The sequence below is a fragment of the Ambystoma mexicanum genome, chromosome 2q (assembly GCF_040938575.1).
Source record: "Ambystoma mexicanum isolate Mex_15411 chromosome 2q, UKY_AmexF1_1, whole genome shotgun sequence".
NCBI classification, from domain to species: Eukaryota; Metazoa; Chordata; class Amphibia; order Caudata; family Ambystomatidae; genus Ambystoma; species Ambystoma mexicanum.
Genome location: NC_090924.1, coordinates 117,996,287 through 118,012,864, shown reverse-complemented (window position 1 = coordinate 118,012,864; position 16,578 = coordinate 117,996,287). Strand labels below are relative to the sequence as shown.

Below are 16,578 nucleotides of genomic sequence, written 5' to 3'. Positions count from 1 at the left end.
AAGGTTGTTCTGAAATGCATTTGTATACGTGCGTCACGCCCAATGCATTACAATACCTAAGTACACAGTAGGTGGGCACTGCCTGCCATACGTATTATTCATAATTATGTAGTGCCTTTACAGGTTGCACACTATAAAACCTCAAACCAATCAATCATGTGCATGCAGTTAACTTTCCACAAAGATCCTACATGTGAAACTGGAACCACGGGCCAAACCGTCTTACTTGCCCTGGCTGCCCTCCCCAGCTCTTTCCAGCGTTCTCTCTCTGTATTTTCTTTTGTTACACAATGCTCCATTGAGTGCTGGTTTGGATCGTACTATATACGTTCCATACAGAGTAGACACACATAGCTAGAAGTTTTTTCTTCTGGTGCACATGAGCATTCTGCATCCAGAATCACTGCTGAGTGTGGGAATCGGAAAGCCAGCATTGCAGACAACCGACTGCAGTGCCCACTTACTTCACCCAACTACTGCACCACACTCTTGTTTCATACAAATGTGCTGAAATAGAGCTCTGAAAACGTATTGTAAAAGAGTTGGCATTGTTAGCAAATCATGTTCCATTCTTGTACAGTTTATAAATAAAGGCCAATATGTCGAGAATGTAGTATGATATGAGCCTAAAAGCTAAGAGTGCTTGATTATTTCACTCCTAATAAGGGACAACTTAATTTCCTGCCCAATGAAGTGTACTACTTACAAGATGGAGAGGAGACATGAAGAGACTGTGTGAGAGTCAAATGCTTGTAGCTATTTTTTGACATGGGCATTGCGTTTTTTTTATGCATAAAATTTGAAGCTCTATATTTTTAAACAATTGAACCCGTTTGTGTGCATCAAGCAGGGAAATGTGCGCTGTCATGATAAGTTGTCAGGACCAGCTCTGAACAAAGCGGAGCCATTGCAAGAGCAACAAGTTGGCCCCTGGCGCCCGCACCTTGCCCTTCATGCCACATTATGCCCACACCACTACCAGGAGTTCTAGGGGCCTACTATCTGATAGTGGAGACTTCTCTCTGCTTCAAATTATGTGTTCGGGTCACTAAATGCAGTTTAAACGCATTATACGGGAAAGGAGCGTCATCAGGTCATGTGTTTACTGTTGCTCCATGCAATACGGTGTAAACACGAGTGCTTCAATTGTGGCCCCTGCACACATACAAAGGTTGTACACTTTAACATTGCAAGTTACATTTGCTCCTAGGGTGAGAATTCACTGCAAATATATTGCTCTTTTCTGACTGTGATCCTAGCAGTTGGATGAAGTACCAAAAGAACAATGACCAGCTGATTTGAACTAACGCATTTGAAATGTATTTCATGGTACCTCAAGCAGATCAAAATGGGGGTTAATTAATGCACCTTCCGCCTGCTGGCGCAAGCAGCCTTCCAATTAAGTGTTTTCCGAAAAGATGAAACTATGAATGGATCAATCCGGAGTCAGATTAATATCTAATTTATAATCCCTCTAATCACAAAACACCCATAATTAGCTTTCTGCTAATCGCACTGCCAGGCGGAAACATGTAGGTCTCTCTTATCTAATTAAACAATTATCTTTTCTTATCAGTTGCCATCGCTTCTGGACGAAATATAGTATATATCACAGTATATATATATGCCAGTCGACGTTGAATGTTGAAATGATCGCACACAGCAGACTTTTCTTTATTTTCTTAGTCATGGATGGGGGACACTATGTGAAAGATTGTTCGAGTAGGTTTGTGGTAGTGAGCCTGCTTCTACTGCACATCCTTGATTTAGCCCCTCGGAGCGTCCATTCGTTAATTAAAGGAGGCAACCCTCACACTACCACACACACACATTATTATGGACTGAATACAAAGGAACTGTTTTCCTTAGAAAATGTACATATTCTGCATTTTAAAAATGTAAATTGCACAAAAACGGAGAAGCTGCCAGTTGTAAATGGGAGCGCGCTTCCGCGCTATTCAACAGGTGGCCTTGCGCTTTCCGATGAAATGCCCTCGCCCGCATATAATCCAGCGATACACGAATGAGTGCACGACAGTTCTGTGCAGGGGGGGTTGGTGCACAGCAAAACATGAACCAAACCTGCATGTTTGCACCAGGCGAGTCTTCTGGATACAAGGACAGAATATATACTTACCTCCTCGTATGTAACCCCCTGATCTTACTAATTGATATTTGCATACACCCTACAATTCATCTAGGAGATATTCTTGATTGCTATATCATGCACCCTGGTGTGAATAGTTGCAACTATATCATTTGAACGGACATACATACACTTGCATATGAACCGCGTTATGCATACACCCATGCATCATTAATTGGTTGGTATATATTATGCACGTGTATATTACTAAATGGTGCAAGTATGCACTTTACCTCTGTTAGATGATTAAAATATAAACTCCAATATCATGAACTGATTTACAGCTACAGTAATGTATGCATACACCAGTACTATTCAATAAAAGAATGAAATCTGATATGCGTGTGTGACTGTATAGTGATGGGCCCAGCCAGTATTTTAAAAAAGGGTCCTCCACATGTCAAGATTGCAGTGAGGGAAGGGAACATGTTTGGGAGGGGAAGGTTTTAAGGACCAGGACACACTCATTGGGCAAGGTCTAAAATGTATTCTGCCTATTTGTTCTTTTCTAGCCTTGGTGAAAGAATTCAATTTTCCTCTTGTAGTACATCAGAGGGGAGAGTGCATTGGCTGAGAGCCTGTAGGAAAGCAGAGCGCCTTCCGCATCTCATGTTACAATTGAGGTAAGATGTGTGGGGCAGAGAGGAAGAGATGAGCTGACTACTGCTAGCGGGAGAAGGGCCTTGTGTGGGCCTATTGATTGTGTTGCCACTATATGCCGGACAAGTAGGCTACATTTTGTTTTTTGTTGTCGTTGCAAACGCGCTTCTAGCACTTGCAGACTCACTCCTATTCCAACCTCCAACTCATTCCCAGTACCTTCAATCAGGGGTGTACTGGCCTATAGAGAACTCTGGAGATTTTCCAGTAGGCCTTTGCACTCTGGGCCTCTTTTGTGTGATAACCTATTTTATTTCCACATTTTCTCATGGGAAAAGGGTTGGGCTTGTTGAAAATGTGTAATATGGGGCCACTTTGAAAATTATTTCCAGGGCCCCTTTTGGTCCAGTCCACCCCTGCCTTCAATTTGCCCCCCTCGTTCCCCAACCACACTCTGTGATTGGGCCTGTTGCCCTGTGTTAACATCTGCGAGGGTCCAAGACCCTTGCAGGCTTACCAACCGGTATGATTTAACATCGTGGCTAGAAGGTAAGTTTGGTGCAGCACTACTATGCCACCACTACCCATCCAAATGAGTCTGTCCTACAAAAGATCTTTGTGAGCGAGTTACCTCACGGGTCATATGTTAATAATTAAAAACCTAACCTCGTATGATCGTATACATGCACCAAATAGTGGAGGTTTGTTGCAAAGAATCTGCATATCTGTTTGTTATTACACAACTTATTTTATTACATGTCTTCAAATCACTGAAAGTATAGTGGGCTTAAATAGATTTTTCAGGTCGACATTATTTTGCATTCTGGGAGTCGACTTATAGCTGTGTTTGCAGACTTTGCTTGATCCCTGCGGCTGTCAGTTTCCTCCTGTATTATCACCTCAGTCATTGGCTTAACAATCATCTGTTCCACCCACTTCTTAGCTATGGCATTTCGCAGGCCGTGGGTAATTGGGCATGTAGTGTTTCACATCCATGCTGGGTGGCCATCTCTTTTGACTCTTGATTCAAGACACAAGATGGATATCCAGCAGGGATCTGAAACACTAAATGCACATTTGCCTATCCCAATTCCCAATCCTTCTTTGTCACTAGACTCACTACGGCATTCAGAGGCACGCACCTGTTGGAGTAGAGTAGACATTATAATGGAACAAAAAAAGGATCTCCACTTTTCTTTTTTACATTATAATGGAGACAAAAGAAATACAGCTGGTGGGTGGGGCTCGTTATATTATAGCCAGTAGCCACAGATTATTTAAGAGCCTTCAATCGGCGGCCCGGGCCCACCTACCTGTATGTATTTCTTTGTCTCACCCTTATGTATTCCATTTCCTGTCTGTGACGTGTAAAGTAAAATGTCACATCATCAGACATCACATGAGGTGTGTGTCAGTCTAAAAGCACTTGTACGGTTCTACTTAAAAGGAGAGGGGATTGACCTCACAGACTAATAACTTGAATCTATCAAAGTTAGTGACTTGTTGATGTTGAATAGTACTGTAACTGTACGATCACTGCCACAGACTGAATCAAAAGTCAATAAGGCTATTTTATTTCCAATTTCAGGGTCAAATAGTGAGGCAAATTTATACAAGTGCAGCTAGAGCAACTGTTAGGCGAAGTAGTGAAAACAACCAAATCCAACAATGATGGAAGAGGTAGATGAACACCATGACACTACCAACACCGCCGGCCCATCATGTGAGGAAATGCTGCTGTACCCTCCCGTGAAACGTAGAACTTCAGCAGTGTGGAACTACTTTGGCTACGCTAAAATCAGAGGAGAAATAAAAGAAGATGGCTTTCCCATTTGCCGTGCCTGTGCCAAAAAAATTTCAGCTAAGGGTGGAAACACATCTAATATGTTTACGCATCTTCGAGAGCATCATCCAGCCCTTTTTCTAGAAACCCAGCCGTCCATCAAAAGGAAACGACTTGCTCATCCTGCCACTTTCACTACTACAGCAGACTCCACAGAAGCATCATCCAGTACAAAGGTATTTTAAGTTTTAAACTTAACGTTCATCACCAAATAAAATCGTCATGATTAGGAGGGTAACATGTGCATTGCGCACTAGTGCAGTGCACTGCATCACACAGGCCCAGCTTGAACTGATGAGGTGCTGCTGCCTTGGCGCTGGTGTGTGGGGCTGTCCACATGTAGATGATTTTAACTTACCTACCTTAGTTTACTTTTGAGTTAATTTTTTTGCATTTGCATTTGCAGTGGTGCCGCCAATCCCCAGAAAACCTCACTCAATATACAATGGAAAAAATGTTTGAGAAGCAAAAGAAATATGACCGTACCTCTAAATCTGCACAACAAATGAATGCTGCTGTTGCTTTCTTCATTGCAAAAGATATGGTTCCCTATTACATAGTAGAAAGACCAGGTTTCAAGCATTTAGTAAACCAGCTGAATCCTAAATACGAACTTCCATCGCGAACATTTTTTTCTGGAAAAGAAATCCCAAAATTGTATTCAGCTTTGAGAAATGAAGTGCAGGAAGCTGTTGGCAGAGCCAGGTGGTTTGCAGCAACTACAGATCTTTGGACAAGCAATGGTGGCAAAGGGGAGCCATACATTAGCCTGACACTCCACCACATCTCATCAGAGTGGGTCATGCAGTCTCACTGCTTGGAGACACTGTATGTGCCCGAAGACCATACTGCAGAACACATAGCTGAAATATTTGAAGGCATGTTACAACAATGGCAGGTAGACATTAATAGACTTACATGTATTGGCACAGATAACGCCTCAAACATGAAGAAAGCATTTCAACAGGTACTTAAAGTACCACACTTAAGCTGCTTTGGCCACAACTTAAATTTAGGCATTCAAAAGTGTTTAAAAATTCAGCGCGTTGACACAGCAGTGAAAAGTTGCAGACGGCTGGTTGAGTCATTCAGCCGCAGCTGGAAGAAAAGACGAGAGCTAACCTTAAAACAAACTGATCTCAACGTTCCTAAACATTCCCTGATTCACGATGTAGTCACAAGGTGGGGCTCAACATACGACATGATAGAGCGCTTCACTGAGCAGCAGCAAGCGGTGTGTGCAGTTCTTGCGGCAGATAGAAATCTCTGGCATTTGATGCCAAAACAAAATGACATGACGAACCTTGAGGACATTTCATTAGTACTTGGATCAGTCCACATGTTCACAGATTCCCTTGCTAGTGGCACACGTGTCACCGCATCAGCAATCAGACCAATATTAAATCATTTATTGAATAATGTTCTGGTTTGTGCTCCCACTGATCGTCCACTAGCGAGAGAAATGAAAGAAACTATTGCAGCAGACCTGAGCAGTAGATACGAGGCACCTCAAACACGATTGTTGCTTGACATCTGTTCATTCCTGGATCCAAGGTTCAAAGAACACTTCCTCAGTAATGTGTCTGATACAACAGAAGCAATAAAAGAAAATGCTTTACAAGAAAAACACAGCCTGGAAGAAGGTGAGGATCAGGAATCAGATTTTACCACTGCCACCATGACAAGAAATGGGACCCCCCAAGGTAGTGAAGAACAACGGAGTGAGCAGCAGCTGCAAAGCCTTGGAGTTCCATCACCAACTCCAGTAGTAGCAAGCAAAAAAACAGTTGATGTTAATCCCAGAAAAGGACTACATGATTTACTGTGGGAAATCACAGAAAGTGTGAAACAGTCCACTTCTATCGCAGCAGACTCTGAACCAGAAGCAGCAATCATTGCTCAAGTCGAACACTACAAAGCTCTGCCAATTCTTCCGGGAAATGAGGATCCGCTCATTTGGTGGAAACAACATCAAAAGGAATTACCCATTCTGTCACACCTAGCCCAAAAATACCTGTGCATCCCAGCAACTAGTGTTCCTTCTGAACGTGTATTCAGTAGCAGTGGCTACATATTATCTCCTTTTAGGAGCAGACTATCTACAGAGCATGTAAACATGCTGGTATTTCTGCATCATAATTTGTGATTTTTTTTTATTTTTCTAAAACAAAAGTGGTTTGTTTGCTGGTCACTCAGACTTGCGTTCTAATACCTAGAATTTTTTCAGACTTTGAGTAAGCAGATATATGATCTTTTTGACCGTTTTACCTTGGTAGTGTAGCTAAAACATAATTCAGCAAACCAAAAGTTTTGGCATAACCCCTGGGCACCCCTTCTCTGACCATCATTGTTCAGAAGGAACAAAACATATTGAATTTGCAAATTGGGCGTTCTTCCTTTTGTGATGGCAGGTAGACCTTGAAAAACAATAGTCTGGTCTGGGTGATTGCCCAGAGCTATGCCTGCAGTTGATTGATTTTTAAAACCTTCCAGCTATCCTACTTTGAGACCCTAGTGTCATCCATGTCTTGGCATCCTTCTTCTTTAATTAAACTTCTAAAAAGGTTGTATTGGTTTACAAAGTTAAATTGGACCTCCTGCTCCGTTGAGTTAAAACTAAAATAAATGTTTGTAAGAAGAACTAAGACAACTTCTTGGTGATGTTTTCTTGTTTGTGTATGGTGTCTTGTTGAAAATGTGACTTTTCCTGTCAAAATAATATTTAAGACAATGCTTATACACACGTGCGCGCTATACTGCGATAACCGCGGTATACCGTCATTTCAAATGAAGGTTATCATACCGTCAAAAAATCAATATCGTGACATCCCTAACGAAGAATGTTATCGTTCCATCCTAAATTAACATCTTTCTCTGTTCAACATGAGATGCAGCTGCCAACACCATAAAAACACAGTCTAGTGGTTCGTGGTGCCATTCAAATGATGTGCCAAACACTAAAATGTGATAGCTGAAAGTGATGCAATTAGGTATGTGGAGGATGACCTTATGAAACACCTCTTGAAAGATCTCTGCCGAAGAGGGAACACCGAAGCTGAGAGCTTGCATCTGTAGAGAACTAGGTGGCTTATGAATGTCGTAATGTGACGTGATTTCAGAGCCAGCTCCAATTGATGGTAACCCTTGTTGAGGGCTAGTTTAGAGAACACTGTTGCTCCGTTCAAAAGGTGAATCATGTCCGTGATTCGTGGTGCTTGATGTCGTTTCCATTGAATCGCTTGATTTGGGCACTGCGTGTCAACACAAAGCCGAATAGATTTATCAATGCTCTTCTTCGAACAGGGACAATGGGGATAGCCCCAGTGTGGGTCCGGTGACTGGTTCTATTATATTTTGATCAAAAAGCTTGCATAGCTCCTCCTCCACTTGATGTTGTATGTTGAAAGGTATACTCCTATAATATTGTGCTAGTGGCTTGACTGTGTCATCAATATGCAATCGTATCTGGCAGTTATTAGTTTCCCCAAACCTTGAAACAGTGAAGGAAATACTTGGTCAATGTTTTCAGTCATGGTTGTGTACTTGTGGGCCATCAATCTGTAAAGAATGTATACTAATCCCAAGTCCAATCCAGTTTTGAAACTCAGGCTGCATCCACTGTGAGCCGCAGCCCTTAGAACATGTAATTGAATGTATGCAGAGTGCCACTTGTAGGGACACATGGCTGAAAATGTCCCCCTGCATGGTAATGGAGTCTGTGACCCACATGGGTATATGCACACCTCAGATGGTCAAAATGGAGGTGCTCTTGGTAATTTGTCATAAACATCCTCACTAACTATGCTGACTGTCGCTCCTGTGCCCACCAAGAATTCTATGGGGATGTCATGAACTTGAAGGAGTATGGTGGGACTATGGTCAAGTGCTGATTGATTTGCAAGTGTGAAAACGTACGTCATCTTATGACGATCTTCTTGAGATGAACTGGAATCACTTCCCGAGGCTGATCTGGCATCTAGGTATCAGATGTTGTGTTTTGGACGTCTGTGACCTTTGCTCTCACGCAACCGATATTCACGTCGAGTGTGGTATCTTCTTTGTAACACAATGTTTGTGTTTTCTCTCCTCCGTCAAACATATATGGCGTTGTCACTCCTGTACTGTGTTTGAGGAGGTGGGGGCAGAGGCACAGCCATGTGCATTGAATGTTTTGCGTTGCAAGAGACCACCTTGAAGTGATCATCCCCTTCGCACGATGTGCAAGATTGACCTATCACCGGCCAGGCCCCCTCATGCGGGAATTTGTATCCACATCGGAAACAGAATTTATCCATACATGCTTTCCATCTGTGGTACCTCAGATGTCATTTACACATTTTGTTTATGACAGACTGCTCCTTCTGATTTAGTTGCAGTTTCACTGTATTCATATTCTCCACTTTTAATTCAGCTGCTAACTCGGTTTGAGCCCTTTGTTAGAGTATCTTCTAGTGTGCAGGGTGTTTGAAGTAATTTTTTCTGAAATGGGGATGACTCAGAGCCTGTTATTTTGTGCGACCTCAAGGCCTCATCATTTTAATATCGATGACATTCACAGTGTTTTAGTCAGATTCTAAGCCTCAGCACAAAATGATCCATCGTTTCGCCCTTATCCTGTACAGTGGTATGAAAGGTGTGCCTCTGATAGTGAACATTTGTGTGAGGAGGAAAGTATTCAGATAGTGCCACCTTTAAATCATCAAAAGTAGAATTGGTGTCATCAGGGAGTACATACAGTATGTCTCAAACCAAGGACTCTACCAATAGGGTAAACATTTTATTTTTCCTATGGTCATCCTATGAGCCCAGGGAGTCAATGTATACATTAAAATCTCTTATCCATCACACCCACTTGAGGCCCAGGTTGCTGGTGTCAAATAAATCCAAAACAGTTGGTAGTTGCAGTGTTAGTGAGTCAAATCTTGACTGTGGAAACATTCTGGAAGATGTCAGAAACATGAGGGTGTCCTCACTTCCTTCTCCCCAACATCCTCTGCTCAGATGGCTAGGGAAAAGGTATCGCTTTTGGATCCTGAGCCTGGGGGTGGATATGCGAGGGAGGATCACCTGGGCGAAGGAAATTTGGGGAATGGATGGAGGGTGTCCTTAGGTGAGACACAGTATTCCCCATTACCTTTTCATGATGAACTTTCAGTCCCAGAAGCTTTTATAGGGATCTGTCGACCGACCGACTTGCATTCCTTTCAGAATGACCCTGGGATACAACCTTATTAACAACAACAGCTAAGCGGTCTTTTTTAGACCAAATAAAACTACACAAGAAGACAAGCCGCCTGAAATCACAACCCAACAGCAACAAAAAATCGGTATCCTTCGCAACTCCATTGACAAATACAGGAACCCCTCAAGAAGAAGAAGGGGGGGAAGAACAGACAAAGGACGCAAGAGACCTGGAAGAGGAAATCGAACAAAGACAAACAAGGTCACAATCACAGAAAACTGTGGGACAGAAACACAACAAAATCTGATCATGAACCTGTCACACAGAGAACTTACGAATTTGGAAATAAGGGTACTCAACAAGGGATTGTCCTTCTCACCATCAAGCAAGAACAACTTTGTAGACATACAAATAGATCTATTCAAATTTACTAGACGCCTCAAACTCACAAAATTCTTCGCAACCAAAACAACGGTTTACAAACCACCAGAAACGGTACCAAAACCCAGCCTGCTCACCATCAGAGACCTTGAAGACATCCACCTCCTAAGCACGCTTGCAGAGAACAACAAAAGCAAGCAAGAATGCATGCAAGAATTAGGGATTCAGAGTGTATCCATGAAAATCCCAGAGCTTAAAAGCAAATCCAAATTCAATCCACAACTCTTTGCGGAGAACTACATAGACACCTTTCATCAAGCTGTGACCAATGACCTTCACAAATTGGAAGATCGATGTACCAGAGGTACTAATGATAAAGACAACCTAACAAAAGAGGAACAAACCGTACTCAAGAGTCTACAAGAAGAAACCAGTATCGTGATCAAGGAAGCCGACAAAGGTGGCAACATAGTTATTATGGAAAGAACAGACTACATCAAAATGGCCCTGAACCACCTCCAAATACCGGGTAACTACGAAAAACTGGACAACAATCCCCAAGCAAGGATTCTCAGGGAACACCGAGAACTCCTAAACAAATACCAAGCGATAGGACTCATTACAGAGGATGAATATGACTATCTCAGAACGGATCATCCAATTATGCCAACGCTATACTTCCTGCCGAAAATCCACAAAACTTTTGACACCATTCCAGAAGGAAGACCGATTATGAGTGGCATTGGCGGTATTACTGAAACACTAGCGAGATACATTAACAATGTAATACAGCCACTCATCATCAAGATCCCTACCTATCTCAGGGATACCATGCATACTTTGGAAATACTTTCCAGAATCAAATGGGAACCGAATTGCCTAATGGCCACCCTTGATGTCAAGGCCCTGTACACATCAATTGACCATGAACTTGCAATATCGAGTATGGGGTACCTCCTCAAATACGAGTCAGCGTCACACCTCGAGCAAGTTGAAATGACCAAATCCTTCCTGAAATTTTCACTTAACAACAACATATTTATTTTCAACGGTGAATACTACAAGCAAACTAAGGGGATCGCTATGGGAGCCAGCTATGCTCCAGCACTAGCCAACTGCTTCATGCATACTTACGAACAAGAGCATGCAATGAAGGAAACCAAATACACCAGCCTAATTGTCAACTGGGCTCGTTTCATAGATGATATCATCCTGATATGGAAAGGGACTGAAGATGAACTAAACCAATACATGGATTACCTCAATAATAACAACTACGGCATTGAACTAACTAGCCATATCAGCTCTGAACAAATAGACTTTTTGGATCTCAAGATTATGATTGAAGACAACAAAATTACAACCAGAACATTTCGTAAACCAACGGAAGTGAACTCAACCCTGCATGCACTAAGTTGCCACAGGAACAGTGTCATACGTAATATCCCAAAAGGTGAATACATTCGGGCGAGAAGGAACTGCAACACAGACAAATCCTTCACAGAAGAATGTGACCTACTGGACCGCAGATTTAAATGTCAAGGCTATTCCGCCCAAAGCCTGGCACCGGCAAGAGAACAAGCTATACACATTCCAAGATCTACACTGCTATCACCCAAACCCAGAAGACAGGAATGCAACCCCAAGATTAGATTTGTTACAAGATACAACCAAGACAGTCATGCCCTCCAAAAAATCTTGACCAAACACTGGGAGCTACTCCGTATGGATGAACATATCAAACCTCAACTTGAGACATACCCAATCATGTCGTACAAAAGAGCACCAACTCTCAGGAACCTACTTAGTCCTTCCTTTCTCGCGGAGAAACATATCATGGCACAAGACTGGCTCAGCAAGCAAACACCAATAGGCTTCACCAAATGCGGAACTTGCTCAATGTGCAAATATGCGACACAAACTAAATGTGCCAAATTCGCAGGTTGCCCAATATTTAAAATCACGGAGCACATTAACTGTAGAAGTAAGTATGTGATCTATGCTTTGATTTGCGTATGTGTCACGCCGCCCGTCCTGGGGTCTCCTTACCCGCTACGGCGCTCCCCGTCCTGGAGGCTGTATCCTCGTTTTCGGCTTCGGGGTCCGGGGGCGTCCTGGGTCCCGGGCGCTTCCGGGTCTCCTACGCGCACTACATTGCGCATGCGCGGGCGCCCGCTCTCTGCTCTTCGCGCATGCGCAGTGCGCAGGATGCTCGATTCCGGAGGGTATGCAGCTCAAGCCTCGTTGTGGGGTGCCCGATGCCTGGGAGACGGCACGGCTTGCGTTGCAAGCCTCCCAGGTGCTGGCGGGCTTATTTAAGGAGCCCTGATCCTTTTCCAAACCGCGTCTCAACGCGGTTTGTTCGGATCGTGTCTTTGCTGCCTTGCATTGCATTCCCGTTGCCTGTTGCCTTCCACCTTCCTTGTTCTGCCTGGGGGACCCCTGCCTACCACCTTCCTTGTTCTGCCTGGGGGACCCCTTCTTCCTCCTTCCCCGTCTTCCTCAGTCCTTCCTACTCCAGTGGTTCCGCTCTCCCTCCTTGGTTCTGGTCCCCGCTCTGTCCTTCCTGGTCTCCTTACGCTCTGAGTCCTTCCCACTTGTTCCGTGCTACTCTCCTTACCAGCCTGCTCTTGTTGCTTCCTTGTCATCGTCCCTGGAGGGACCGTGCTGCTTCCAGTCCCCGGACCTGCCTTCCATCGGAATCCCACTAAGGATCCGGACTATCTGCTCAGAGGCTCCCCCTGCCAGTGCTTGCACTGTCCTGACGCCACTCAATCAGGGGTGAGCCAACCCGTGGCGTTGGGAGCCGGCTCACCTCCAATCCGGTTCTATTTGGGCTGGTGTTGGGCTGGTTCTCCGCGCCATCTATCACGTCTATCCGGATCATCTGACAGCCTGGCCTCATCATCAAGGAACCCAACCGGACGAACAGGTACGCAGCGTTCTCGTGACGCTATTTACAACAGATTGAGACGCCTGTCTTCTGACACCTCGGACTCTACGATGGAAGAGGATCCGGGTCTTCGTAACGAACTTCAAGCGCTTCGTGCCGAGATGGCGGCACTCCGTCAGGAAAACGTAGCCTTGCGCCAAATGGTGACACAGAACGTTGGTGCCATTCCACAACCTGAAGGTCCCATGGCTCACACAGCTCCCATCAAGTTCGATGGAGATCCCCGCCGTGTGGGTGAATTCTGTAATCATTGCCGCATACACTTTCTCTTCCGTTCATCCCACTTTACCAATGACAAGGCCAAGATCGGATACATATTGGGTAACTTATCTGGTAACGCGCTTGCCTGGGCAACTCCTTTGGTCGTTACTAATAACCCAATCCTGGATGATTTTTTAGCCTTCGAGAAAGCATTCTTGGATGTGTTTCAATCCCCCAATCTGGCCTCAACAGCGCAGAACCAACTGATGGATCTACAACAAGCCAATACCGACATCATCTCTTACATCAGCCGTTTCCGTCAATTGGCAACTGACTCCTTATGGCCAGAGGTAACACAAAAGACCTTGTTTCGCCGGGGATTAAGAGAGGAATACAAAGATGAATTGTTGCACATACCAGAACCAGATGATCTACAGAAACTTATCGAACAAGTTCTGAGGATAGACCAGAGGTTGACCGAGAGAAAAGGAGAGAGACGACGGTTTGAGAAGGGAAACCCCAGACCACTGACTCTTCCTACTGGGATATCAGCACCTTCGGATGCTACCCAAGAACCAATGCAACTGGGAGCTGTAAGGAGCCCATTGTCGGAAGAGGAGAAGAAGCGCAGAAGAAGACTACGACTGTGTTTATATTGCGGAGGCGCTGGACATTTTCTGGGAACCTGCCCTCTACGTCCTATCAAGAAAGGGGGAAACTAGAAGACCTGTCGTCTAAGGGAAAGGCTACGACAGGTCCTTTCTTGCTTTCAGACCTTTCCAGCCCTGGGTTACAACTGCCCCCTATGCAGCCTGCCGTCTTGATGACTCTAGGGATCACTTTGAAGTGGCTTGATAAGACGATTGATGTCCATGGTCTATTGGATTGCGGGGACTCCGGAAACTATATTGATGAGGCATTCGCCATCAACCTTGGTATGCCCTTATTTACCAGAAGAACGGTTATACCAGTAGAAGTCATCGATGGTACACCCTTAGCTTCCGGTCCCATTCGGTTGCATACCATAGGCATGCTGTTACAGGTCAAGGGGCATGAAGAAAGGATTGCCCTCGACGTCATCAAGTCACCATCGTATCCTGTGGTTTTGGGCCTGCCTTGGCTTTTGCGACACAATCCTACGATCGATTGGGAGTCCCGTTCTTTGAGATTTGTTTCTGCCTTTTGCCTCCGTGAAGGTTGCTGCCACAACACCTCCTTGAAGTCTACAACCTTGATCCCTCTAATCCCGGGAGAGGACTCATCTGCCGTATGTTCTCTGTCCCAGATTCCGAATGATTACGCCGACCTTTGTACGGTGTTTTCGGAACCCAGTGAAATACCTCTTCCTCCTCATCGGACATTTGACTGTTCCATAGACCTGATCCCTGGTGCTGTGATTCCTCATGGGAAGTTATACTCTCTGACTCAGTCTGAAAAACTAGTACTCCGGGAGTATCTGGATGATTGTTCTAAGAAGGGTTACATCGTACCCTCCAAATCCTCCGCCGGATTCCCGTTGTTCTTTGTCAAAAAGAAAGAGGGGACCCTGCGGCCCTGTATCGATTACCGTCAATTGAATGACATAACACTCAAGGACAGGTACCCATTGCCTTTAATTCGGAACATCATGGAGTCACTACGTTCTGCCAATATCTTCACTAAGTTGGATCTCCGGGGAGCCTACCACCTGGTTAGAATCAAAGAAGGCGACGAGTGGAAGACGGCATTTAAAACACCCTTTGGGCACTACGAATACAGGGTAATGCCCTTCGGGTTGTGTAATGCCCCAGCCGTCTTCCAACGGTTTATGGACAGCGTGTTTGGCGATTTGGTTGGCATCTCGGTCTGGGTTTACCTAGACGACATCCTGATCTTCTCAGACGATCTGAAGGAACATGTCTCGCATGTCCGTGAAGTACTTTTACGTTTGTCACGTAATCACCTGTACGCCAAAGCCGAAAAATGCTTGTTTCACCGGAATAGCATGGAGTTCCTGGGATACGTAATTAGTAATGCAGGTATACACATGGATTCGGGCAAAGTGAAGGCTATTCAGAACTGGAAACAACCCCATGATTTGAAATCCCTTCAGCGGTTTTTGGGGTTCGCCAATTTTTATCGGCGTTTTATTCCGCTGTTTTCACAGATCACGGCCCCGTTGACACGTCTGACCAGTGTTAAGTTACCTTTCCTTTGGGATCAAGAAGCATCGACAGCTTTTGAGCGCTTAAGGACAGCGTTTAGTACAGCTCCTGTTTTGCGTCATCCTAACGACGAGATGCCATATGTCATCGAAGCAGATGCCTCCAACTTCGCTGTTGGAGCGGTCCTACTGCAAAAACATCCTACATCTGGCGATGAACACCCTGTGGCCTATTACTCTCGGAAACTCACCTCTAGCGAGCTGAACTATGCAGTCATTGAAAAAGAACTTTTGGCCATCAAGACGGCGTTTGAAGAATGGAGGCATCATTTACTTGGTGGTCGTTTCCCTGTAGAAGTACGTACCGACCATCGCAACTTGCAGTTCCTACGAACATTGCAGTGTCGCACTGCTCGCCAAGCCCGATGGGCCTTCTTCTTCTCTCACTTTGATTTCAAAATCACATACATCCCTAGCTCCCAGAACCAGAAGGCTGATGCCTTATCTCGATCCTTGGACAAGGAAGAAGTGGGAGCCGGTTTGGACACGCCTATGATATCGCCCAAACACTTTCTACTAACCTTAGCTCCGCATCTCCAGAAGATCATACAAGAGACGTTGAGGGATCCGGAACGTGTCGATCTGCTGAGGAAACCCCAGATCTGCGAACGCGACGGTTTTCTGTTCTTCCTGAACCGATTATACATACCTTCGACTGCCCTTCGCTTGGACATCCTCCATGGTTTCCACGATTCTCAAGTAGCTGGTCATCGTGGTATCAAGGCTACCCAGGAGCTGATCTCCAGACAATTCTGGTGGCCTGGATGGGCCAATGATGTAAAGTCATATGTGGAAAGTTGTCCTATCTGTGCTCAGACGAAGACACCCAGAAGAAAGCCTTTGGGACTGCTTAAGCCTACTGAAACTCCTCCCTACCCTTGGCATACTATCGCCACCGACTTCATTGTTGAGCTTCCGCCCTCTGCAGATCACACTTGTGTCATGGTGGTTGTGGATTGTTTCACCAAATATGCTCATTTCATTCCCTTCGTAAAGATCCCGACTTCGTCCCAGATGGCTTTGGCATTTCTACACAACATTTATCGGTTACATGGACTCCCTGAGAAGA

At 44.7% G+C, this 16,578-nt stretch overlaps 1 protein-coding gene across 1 annotated transcript in view; it reads right to left on the bottom strand.

The window, feature by feature from the left end:
- Positions 1-16,578, bottom strand: part of CCDC78 (coiled-coil domain containing 78) — a 455,951-nt gene that overhangs the window by 296,235 nt on the left and 143,138 nt on the right. The window lies entirely within an intron of this gene.